Below are 11,513 nucleotides of genomic sequence, written 5' to 3' on the forward strand. Positions count from 1 at the left end.
TGCCTTTCTTTCTTACGGGATGGGTATGCCTAAGAAATCGACGATGCCCCAGGTACACGACCTTCTTACATTTTTCCAAATAATCACCTTCGAGCTCATGTAAACAGTGCGTGCATGCATTGTATCCCTTGTTTGACTGTCCTGAAATGTTACCAAGAGCAGGCCAGTCATTGATGGTTACTGGCGAGCGCTCGTAGGTCAAATTCCTCCTGCTTGTGCTCGTCCCACACAGGTACACCTGCTATGGACCACAGCTGTAGAAGTTCTTCGACTAATGGCTTCAGGTACACATCAATGTCGTTCCCGGGTTGCTTCGGGCCTTGTATGAGCACTAGCATCATAATGAACTTCCGCTTCATGCACAACCAAGGAGGAAGGTTATATATACAAAGAGTCACAGGCCAGGTGCTATGGCTGCAGCTCTGCTCTCCAAAAGGATTCATGCCATCTGTACTTAGACCAAACCTTAAGTTCCTTGCATCCTGTGCAAAGTTTGGGAACTCTCTATCGATTTTTCTCCATTGGGATCCATCAGCAGGGTGCCTCAACATCACGTCTTTCTTACGGTCTTCTTTGTGCCATCGCAACAACCTAGCGTGCTCTTTATTTCTGAACAAGCGTTTCAGCCGTGGTATTATAGGAGCATACCACATAACCTTGGCAGGAACCCTCTTCCTGGGGCGCTCGCCCTCAACATCACCAGGGTCATCTCGTCTGATCTTATACCGCAATGCAGTGCACACCGGACATGCATCCAAATTCTCGTACTCACCACGGTAGAGGATGCAGTCATTAATGCATGCATGTATCTTTTGCACATCTAATCCTAGAGGGCAGACAATCTTCTTCGCTTCGTACGTCTTTGGCGGGCAATTCGTTACCCCTTGGAAGCTTCCTCTTAATTATTGTCGCAACTTTCCAAATCCTGAGTCGGTGACACCGTTCTACGCCTTCCATTGCAACAATTCCAATGTGCTGCCTAGCTTTTTATGGCCATCTTCGCAAGTTGGGTATAACAATTTGTTGTGATCTTCTATCATCTTGTTGAAGGCCAACCTTTCCTTTTCAGTTTCACATTCTCTCCTTGCATCAGCAATGGCCCGACCAAGATCATCATCAGCAGGCTCATCTGGTGCCTCTTGATCTTCTGCTTCATTGTCTTCATTGCCTTCTGCAGTATCACCGTATTCAGGGAAATTGGGATAACCGTCATCATCCTCTTCCTCTTCTTCATTCTCTTCCATCATAACCCCCTCTTTCTCCGTGCTTGGTCCAACAATAGTAACTGGGCATGAAACCGTTCCGCAGAAGGTGGCCGTGAATGGTACTCGAGTGAGCGTAATTTACGATATTCTTGCAGTCAACACATGGACAATACATGAAGCCACCATGTTTGTTTGCCTCAGCCACGGCCATAAAATTACTCAGGCCCGAAGTGAACTCGTCAAAGCGTCGGTCAATGTACATCCATTGCCGATTCATCTGCATGATATAATTAAGCTTATCAAAAACCATCAGAACATCACGATGTATATATATATATATATATACACATGCATTTTATCAATTACAGATGAAAGGATAAAGTTGTTAACCTCGATGGAGAAGGAAAAAGCAAGTTAAGTATGGCTTGATTTGTGTAAACTCAAGTGGCAAATCCTCTTAAGCATTTCATCGAACACCTCTTGTGCATGTGAAGAAGAGAGCAAAGCAATACACCCCTCTTGTGAAGAAAGTGAAAAAATGGCTAAGTGTGGCTCACACTTGGGCAGGGGCAAATATAGGCAGATTGGGGACTTTGTCCCGGTTTGTAATACAAACCGGATCCAAAGGGTGGGCCTTTGGTCCCGGTTTGTACTACAAACCGGGACTAAAGGGTCCCGAGGCCTGACACGGCCTGCCGCGCCCTGCCACCGACCCTTTAGTCCCGGTTTGTAGTACAAACCGGGACCAAAGGCCGCAAACGGACCGGCGCCAGGTGGGGTCGCCCGGTAGCGAAACGAACCGGGACCAATGCTCACCTTCAGTCCCGGTTTGGTTCAGAACGGGGACATTTGCTCCCAGGGGCTTGGGACCAAAGGCCTCTTCTCCACTAGTGGTCTTCTTGGATCTGATAGACCCTTCTAGCTATCTCCTTTGTATTCAACATTTGTTTCCCTTTAAGTGCTTCATTCCATGATTGCCCTAGCTCGTATAACATTCTTATCAGGAGCGAGGTTGTATCTTCTTTCAAACAATTGAACACATCAAGCATCCAAACTCAGGTTCGAGTGCGTCTCTCCTTTTCTCCACAAGACGTGGCCATTTCTTTTTGATATGCTCCAGTTCCAACCATATCTCCTTCGCATATGCACACTCTCAGAAACAATGTGCAAATATTTCTTAAGGATGGCAATAGTTACCCACGGGTAAGGGTACCTACAGTACCGTACCCGCATGGGCAGGGTTACGCACACTTTTTATACCCATGGCTAGTACCCACGTCCTACTCGTTAAGTCATGAGTAGGGCATGCGTATAGCATTATACCTGTGCATATACTCATACCCTACTCATTTATACTGACATGTGGACCTTACCTGTGGAGCTCCGACCTATGCAGCGGAGCAGCCATCAGTTGTCATCAATTGTTAATTTGTCACGTGACTCGTCTACTCTTGTTGACTTACGAGTTTTGAGTTCGGAACTGTGATTTCTAAATTAAAATAATTGTCTGATACTCAACTACCTGTTATTGAATTGAGATAGTTGATTTTCTTGTCAAATGTGCTATCGGTGAATGTAGAATTGTGAATAACTTGTGTACTATTTGATCTAGCCGCTAGGTACCAATGGGTACGGGTACCGCCGGGTATGGGTATGGGTAAAGTTTCATACCCGTGGGACGGGTAGGGGTAAAATTTTGTATCCACTAACTATACGGATATGAGTATGATACTAGCACAAATGCCCGTGCGTTGCACCGGGATAAATAGTATCTGTGTTGTGGATGTGATAAATACTCAACTGAATTTTATATATTGAATAGATTTTTGTTTTAAAGTTTAGCGACCAGGTTCGAATACAATTTTGATTAAATAAAATTAGTATTTTTGTTCAATCTTATTTTTATTTTGTAAGATAATAAAGTTTTTTCCTATTTATTTGCACGTTTTCCTATTAAATTGCATCTAATCTTAACGGTGAAAAAAAACTTCAACTTGTTTCAAGAAATAACAAAAAAAGACCTAATTATATTCACCTAGCCTAAGCTTCTTAAATTAGTGGGAAAAAAAATCCGACCTCAACCAATAGACATTGTGTACAAATGTCAGCAATGCTAAAACTGGGCAGGTACGGATTTTGCAAGTTAACCTGCAGCTTATAGCCGATTCAAGGATAGTTGAAGTCAATTTATTCCTCTTGCACGCATCAGGTAGGTGTGTTTGTTATTTTTTTTGGCCCCATCCACAGCCGAAATAAAAACCGATTTTTCTCTAGTTATTTCCTATATTAAAACTATGTTAAATGGCTTTAAAACAAAGCAGAAAATAAAAACAGGAAAAAGGTTTTATTAAAAAAAACAGGGGAGAGGAGCTCTCCAACCTGGCCAGGCCAGACCCAGCCCAGCCGGCGGCCCAACAACCCAGCACAGCCCACCCCGGGCCAAACCCTAGCCCCCACCGACAGCCTCCTGGCTGTTTTGCACCCCACAGCCCCGCCGCCGGCCTCTTTTCACCCCCCAGCTTCTTCCCTTTTCCTCTCAGGTCCCTCACCCTCTCTTTCTCTGTGGTCTGTGCCCGAGAACCCCACCCGAGCCGCTCGTCCCCATCCTCTCTTAGCTGGCTCCGCCTACTCACCGCCGCCAACCGCGCTGCCGCTGCGTCCCCGCGCCGACGTCGTCAACCCCGACCTCCTCATGTCCTCGCGCGGACGTCGCTCAGCTCCGCCGTCGACCTCCGTTCTGTCCTCAAGGCCGCCGCGTCTCGCCCCGGGGCTGCCCGCGCACCAAGCGCAGGCCCCGAGCTCTCCTCCCTCAGCGCTCGTCCCGCGCCGCCTGCCAGGGTCAACGTCGCCGCCTCCTCTCAGTACCCTAGCGCGCCGCCTTCGAGTTCTGCCGGTCGCCGTCACGACCGCCTCTCATCCTTGCTCAAATTCCTCGCCCGCAGGCCGCGCCGCCCCTTTTAGCTCTCCTCACCCGCACACACAGGCCCGCGATGCGATGCTTTCTTCCGTGCAATTTCCTCCTTTAATCTGCTTCTTTAATTTCCTCCTTTAATTCCCGTCCGTTCCCAAATTATGTGGACGTGATCCTTTCCTTCTTTTAGTTCCGTCCATCTTTGCTGATATTTGTCAGCTTGTTATAACCCAGAAGATTTAGGCATATAAACTGGTGGATTTCGTTCTATGCGAGCGAGGTGGGACTATTGATTTCCTGTGTGAACCAGCGCTGCGATATTTTTGGACTATTGATTTCCTGAACCAGCGCTGCGATATTTTTGGCCAAAAAAGCCCAGTGGTAGCCCTGTACGCGGCCCTCTCGAGGGAAAGGATGAACCGGTAGCCTGGCAGAACGAATCGGTATGGTGGCAACTTGATGTATTATGCGATTTGGTGGGAGGGTAAAACGGTCCAAAAAAATGTTGGACGAAAATTTTGGCAGAAACCTTAGCTCCTTTATTATTAGGTATAGATTGCTCTGTCCTACCCATTGCCATCCTTATTCTTCCCTTCAACAGTAGTGACACAAAACATTTCCTTTTATCTTCCTTCTTGATAATTCAGCTCCCACCCCTACACTTCGTTGGGCCAATCTCCAAGAATGGATCTTCATCTTCCCTCGGACATTTGAGCCCCACAGTTTTGTTAATGTGTATAACTTCAGACTGTTGGTTGCATTGGGTAGTGCATTAAGCTTGACATAGTATCATAGTGAAATATGATTTTTTTTTTTCCGAACGCACAACTCCATACTCTGTCCATGTACAAGTCCTCTTGTGCCTATCTCTGAGTTTCACGTATTGACTTTTCTCTTCTCCTGTCACACGCGAGGAGGTTGTTAATGTGTATAAGTTGAAAGATTGCGGAATATGATTGTATTGATATGCGGTAATTGATTGATTACATTGAGCCTCTTGGGCTGTTTATATAGTAGAGATGACTTGGAGGGCAAGAAGCCTAGTAGAGATAGAATTGGAGTACAATCTTAAACTACCTAATATAAGTAAACGTAATATACTCTAACACCCCCCCCCATGATCGGATCGGTAGTGACGCGGATGGTCCGACTGGAGAAGAAGCCGAAGACGTGGTGTAGCCCTTGATGCCGATGTCGATGAAGCCATTGTTTGTCGTGGTGTATGGTGCCGTGTTTGATGTAGTCGCCTTGGAGAACGTAGTTGAGGTAGATGGTGTTTTGGTCGTTGTCGTCGTTGAGCCCGGGAAGACGCTCGAAAGGAGGGAGACGATGTCGTAGTTGTTGTGGTCGAAGTAGTAGTCGACACGCCGCGTCGAGCTTGCCGGGCTCGGGAGCGCGCCGGGGACGAAGGCACGCGCCGGTGTTGCCAGTACCGGACGTGCGAAGACAGGGACCACCATAAGCCATGCGCGCCAGAATTGGATGAAGTAGCAGAGAAGGCCTCCGTGATCGGTCGGTGTGTAGAAGTTGTCCGCCGATTGTCGGAGTAAACGAAGTAGCTTTAAGAAGAAAAATTAAGCACGGGCGTGCAAATAAAAATAGACTGCAACTCTGGCGGCGAGGTCGTGGTGGACGAAGACGACGATGTAGTTGTTGAAGTATATTCCGGGGATTAAACCCGGGTTCCGCGTAGATTGTCGCGGTGTCGAAGAAGATCCCCGTTGGTGTTGACGATGACCATGAGTGTTGGCGACGATGCAGTTGTCGGCGATGACCAGCGACGATGGCTCGACGTACATCGGATTATTTGGTGGCTAAAGAGAGAGAAAGAAACATATCTAAATCGAAAATTGCTAAACTATGAAACTAATCTAAAGAGAAACCTAGCTACGAGATTGGATGCCCCCGGCGGAGATCATGGAGATCGATCTCCCCGGGGGCGGCGGAAGCAGTGGGTGGCTAAACCCTAGGTCGCGGAAAGAACCGCTCTGATACCATGAAAGATTGCGGAATATGATTGTATTGATATGCGGTAATTGATTGATTACATTGAGCCTCTTGGGCTGTTTATATAGTAGAGAAGATTTGAAGGGCAAGAAGCCTAGTAGAGATAGAATTGGAGTACAATTTTAAACTACCTAATATAACTAAACGTAATATACTCTAACATGAATAGGCTAACCCTTTTCATCAGTTCGGACTATTGGTTGCGTTGGCTAGTGTGTTAAGCTTGACAAGTTTCATCGAGCCACGATGAAAATCGACTAAAGAAGATGACGATCCGCCCATCTTGCCATAGAAAAGGACATACTCTTCAAACCTTTTGCATTTATAGGCTGATCTGTGAAAAGCCCATTTGCTGTCCAGTTCCATGCTATGTAGTCTTCTCCTTCCCAATTACCCACCCTTACACGTAGGATGTCTTCAGCATCAGATTTACTGAAAATTGTATTCTCCATCAACGTAGCTAGTCGTGGAAAAAAGGGAATATTGATGCCGTGCATGTCGAATACATACAAGTTCACTTGACCTGTTGGCACGCGAATTTGTCCAAGAAAAATCATCTCTGCAAAAGAAGCACGATATTAGTTTTTGAACGGACTGAAAGCATGCATGCACGATCACCACATAGAACTATACGCACAAACTGAGAATCTTAAGCAGTAAACAGGGGTACGTGGAGACTGGCCCCAGGCCACCCCGGCCATGGCCCGGGGCGTGGCTGCGTTTTTCTTCGTTGACTGTAGCTACAGTGCTCTGAAGGTGGCCTGAGGCGTCCCGTCGTCCTGGCTACGCTAGTGACTACAAGGGCTGATGTGTTTGGTAGCGGTGAAACCTGTCGAGAATCAACGCGGAAGACATCTCTGTCCAAGTTCGGCGAGAATAGCATATAGCCGCACTTTAAGACCGAATGTCAAGCTGGTCGCTGCAGGACTTTTACTTAGATGTGAGGTCCAAAGCCGCACATTAAGACATGAGATGCCAGTATGTGGTCGTAAGGCGGCATCTGTTTTTAAACCCGGGCCAGCTGAGTACCCAGCTCACACTTCACAGCTCCTCTAGCTCTCACACACTGTCACGGACACCACCAGCCGGCAAAATCCTGCTGACGCGTGTTCTGCTCCGGACACCGGAGGTGCGCTATACTCTCCATCTCCTTATTCACGTATTTTCCTTTCACATGAGTGCGTCTTGCTGCCTGACTTGTAACAGTACTTCAGTTCATTTACGTGATCACTTGGCGTATGCAGTCATATCACCTAGTGCGGTCATGGCGAATTCCACGGTGCCCCCACCGCTGCATCGCCTGGTTCTCTCGTCTGTCCTGCTGCTTCTTCTCCTCCTTGCTTCTAGGCAAGCCGAGGGCCATGCCATGCCACGTCGAGGCACTTCGCTGAGATCTCAAGCCAGGGCACTTCTCCGCTGGAAATCATCTGTCACGTACTCATCCAAACACCAGCTTGGAACCTGGAGAGATGACGGCATGTACCCGTGCAACTGGACCGGCATCACCTGCGGCGACACTCGGTCACGCGGAGGAACCACAGCTAAGGTCATCCGAGGGATTTCCCTTGGTGGCGCTGGCCTTGTAGGACAACTCGACGCACTGAGATTCCAGTCACTCCCATACCTCGTCAACCTCGACCTCAGCAATAACTTCCATCTCTCTGGTGCCATCCCTCCTGGCATCAGTTCTCTGTCCATGCTTTCCAGCCTCAACTTCTCCGGTGATCAGCTTGGTGCGCAAATACCTGAATCAATTTGCAACCTGGCGAGGCTCACACACATTGACCTCTCGTTCAACAATCTGACCGGCCAAATCCCTCCTGCCTTGGCTAATCTCTCAAGACTTGTTTTTCTTTATATGAATGGGAATAGGCTCTCAGGTAACATACCATGGCATCTCGGACAGCTTCAAAACATAAGGAAGATGGAATTGAGTTACAATATCCTCTCTGGCCAAATACCTTCCTCCCTTACAAACCTAACGAATCTCTACTATCTTGGCCTCTGTGGAAATCGTCTGTCAGGACCCATACCTGAAGCGCTAGGACAAGTCCAAAATCTACAAGAACTATACTTGCACAAAAACAATCTGGACGGCACAATTCCGCCCTCCCTCGGAAACCTCACAATGCTCAAGGTCATGTACATATATATAAATCAGCTCACTGGTCCGATCCGGGTAGAGCTTGCGAGGATCTCGAGCTTGACTGAGCTGGATTTTTCAGAGAATCGTTTGACCGGCTCCATTCCTTCTAGTGTTGCTGGAAATCTTACTTTGATGACCTTTTTTTCTGTTTGGAGTAACCTCCTTACTGGATCCATCCCTCATGAGTTTGGAAAACTCGTGAATCTGGAAAAACTCTACCTCACAGAAAATTTCATAGCGGGATCAGTACCGCCAAGTTTAGGGAACATTTCTTCACTTCGTCAAATAGCAATAAATAGCAATATTCTCTCTGGGGAATTGCCGACTGAGTTTGGAAATCTGGCAAATTTAGAATTACTTCACGTCTATGAAAACCAATTGTCCGGCTCAATCCCTCAGAGTTTTGGAAGACTGGTGAGAATGACAGATATGCGACTATTCATGAACCAGCTCTCCGGACCTATTCCTTCGGTACTCTCCAACCTTACCAATTTGGTCATCATTGCACTGAATGACAACTATTTGATTGGGCGCTTGCCAGATTTGTGCCAAAGTAAAAAACTACAGATTTTTCGAGTTTTTAAGAACAGTCTGGATGGTCCTGTTCCCAAAGGTTTGAGGGATTGCAGTTCACTAACATCCCTCGAAATCAGCCATAATCAGATTGAGGGAGACATATCTGAAGCATTTGGGGTGTATCCACATCTCATTGATATCAATTTATCTTCAAACCGGTTTGCAGGCCAGCTCTCGCCAAAGTGGGGCTCATGTCAAAACTTGACAAGTATTAGTTTTGCAAACAACATGATAGAAGGCAATATACCTTCTGAGCTTGGGGAGCTAGAAAATCTTGGAAGGCTCCTACTTCATTCCAATAGGTTGACCGGTGAGATACCACCAGAAATTGGCAATTTGATGAGCATGTACTGGATGAATTTAAGAAACAATCAACTATTTGGCCCGATTCCTAAGCAAATTGGGCAGCTTAGCAATCTTGAGATTATTTATTTGTCAGACAACCTATTGAGTGGTAAAATACCAAAAGAGATTGGAAATTGTGTGAAACTACAGTTATTACAAATGGATAACAACAACCTTAGTGGAAATCTGCCGGTTAATTTGGGACATTTAACTTCCCTGCAAAGCATGCTTGATCTTAGTATGAATAGTCTCAGTGGACCAATACCACCAGAACTTAGCAAGCTAGTGTTGTTGATGTTTGTAAACTTCTCACACAATCAATTCAGTGGTGCCATCCCTGTCTCACTTGCAAGCATGCAAAGCTTATCAGTGTTTGATGTATCATACAACTTCCTAGAAGGTTCTGTACCAAAAGGGTTCCACAATGCATCCGCTGAATGGTTTCTCCACAACAATGGTCTTTGTGGAGACCTTGTTGGTTTGTCTCCTTGTGATTTTCCCCTAGTTGATCATAGGCAAAAGCATCAAAATTTCATACTATTGGCCGGTCTTCCTATGTTTGTCACTACTATTGCAATAGCAGTTGGTGTAATTGCTTGTTTTGTTTGCCGCAAGGAAGTATCCAAACAATCTGATGACATGAACAAAAGGGATGTGTTCTCTGTTTGGAACTTTGATGGTAGAATGGCATTTGAGGATATTATCAATGCAACTGAAAATTTTGATGAGAAGCATTGCATTGGAGAAGGATCATATGGTCGTGTTTATAAAGCAGAACTTCAAGATGAACAAGTGGTTGCAGTAAAAAAACTCCATGCAGGAAATGATGAGGCACATGATGAAGAAAGATTCCAGCACGAGATTGAAATGCTAACAAAAATTCGCCAACGCAGCATAGTAAAGTTATATGGATATTGTTCACATCCAGGGTACCGATTCCTTGTATGCCAGTTTATAGCTAAAGGAAATCTAGCTTCTATCTTAGGCAATGAAGAACAAGCAGTCCAGTTCCATTGGCAAAGAAGGATAACTCTTATAAGAGATGTGGCTCAAGCAATCACTTATCTTCATCATGATGTTCAGCCACCCATAATTCATCGAGACATCACAAGCAGAAACATCTTGCTAGATGTTGACTACAAAGCATTTGTCTCGGATTTCGTATTGCAAGAATGTTAAAACCGGATTCATCGAATTGGAGTGCACTAGCAGGGACGTATGGCTACATAGCACCTGGTAAGTTTATTCAGTACAATACTATATCCTCTAATAAATTGTTTTGATAGGAATGATCTGCATTAATGCACGCTCCTAATTCTTGTGTTCGTATGGTGGATGCAGAATTTTCCTACACATCTGTAGTTACGGAGAAATGTGACGTATATAGCTTTGGTGTTGTGGTGCTTGAGGTGCTGATGGGCAAACATCCAGGAGACGTGCAGAATTTTCTTTCTTCGTTGGGTGACCAATTTCTCCTGGAAGAAATTTTGGATAAACAACTTCCGCAACCTGAAACTGATGAAGCAAAAGACGTGAAGCGGAGCATCTCTGTGGCATTTGACTGTCTGCTTCTTTCACCTAAAGAAAGGCCAAGTATGCTGAAAGTTTACCGAGATCTTGTTATCTGAAGTTACATGTTAAAAATTGTAGATATAGCATCTTTGGCTTGTTTAGTTCAGAATAAATTTAGGCTACCTTAGTTGTCAACGCATCTGTAAAATAATTACAGTAATTCTATTTTTGTTGGGCATCATAGAATATATGGGCCATGTAGCAAGTGTAACTCCTCTCCCAGCCGGACACAATTGTGTGGAGATGGACAACTCAGGTGTCTAGAGTTCATGGGCGGCCACGCTGTTAGAGTTTGTATAGCCTACGTATTCTACATGTTACGATATGTAACCGAGTCGGTATTATGTAAAGAGGTCTTTTAAGGTACAATTTACTAGTCCTTAATTTAAGGGAGTATTCTGGGCAATTCACATGGTAGGAAAATCATGACAGAGATTTAGATTGATTTGTTACCACAAATGCAATCATACCACATCACAATTTGATATTCCGGTGCTACTTACCAAGCATGCATGTGACTCGATCGACTCTATGACCTTTTTTTTTGTCTAGAAGATTTCATGTAAATTTTGCATAAATTGTGTTCAAATTATAAATACCGAAATCCCAAAATGTTTTCCGAAATTACCGAACTTTCGGAAATTTTGGTGGGTACCGAAATTTATCTCTTTACTCAGGCGCCCCCCCATCAGGCGTTGCGGGAGCACTGGACATAAGTCGCTGCCGACGCCACATTGTTTACCGACAGCGG

The 11,513-nt window shown here is 45.5% G+C and overlaps 1 pseudogene; it reads left to right on the forward strand.

The window, feature by feature from the left end:
* The first annotated feature begins 7,152 nt into the window (after positions 1 to 7,152).
* LOC127317935 (uncharacterized) lies at positions 7,153 to 11,159 on the forward strand (annotated as a pseudogene).
* The last annotated feature ends 354 nt before the right edge of the window (positions 11,160 to 11,513 follow it).

The sequence above is a fragment of the Lolium perenne genome, chromosome 7 (assembly GCF_019359855.2).
Source record: "Lolium perenne isolate Kyuss_39 chromosome 7, Kyuss_2.0, whole genome shotgun sequence".
Classification (NCBI taxonomy): Eukaryota; Viridiplantae; Streptophyta; class Magnoliopsida; order Poales; family Poaceae; genus Lolium; species Lolium perenne.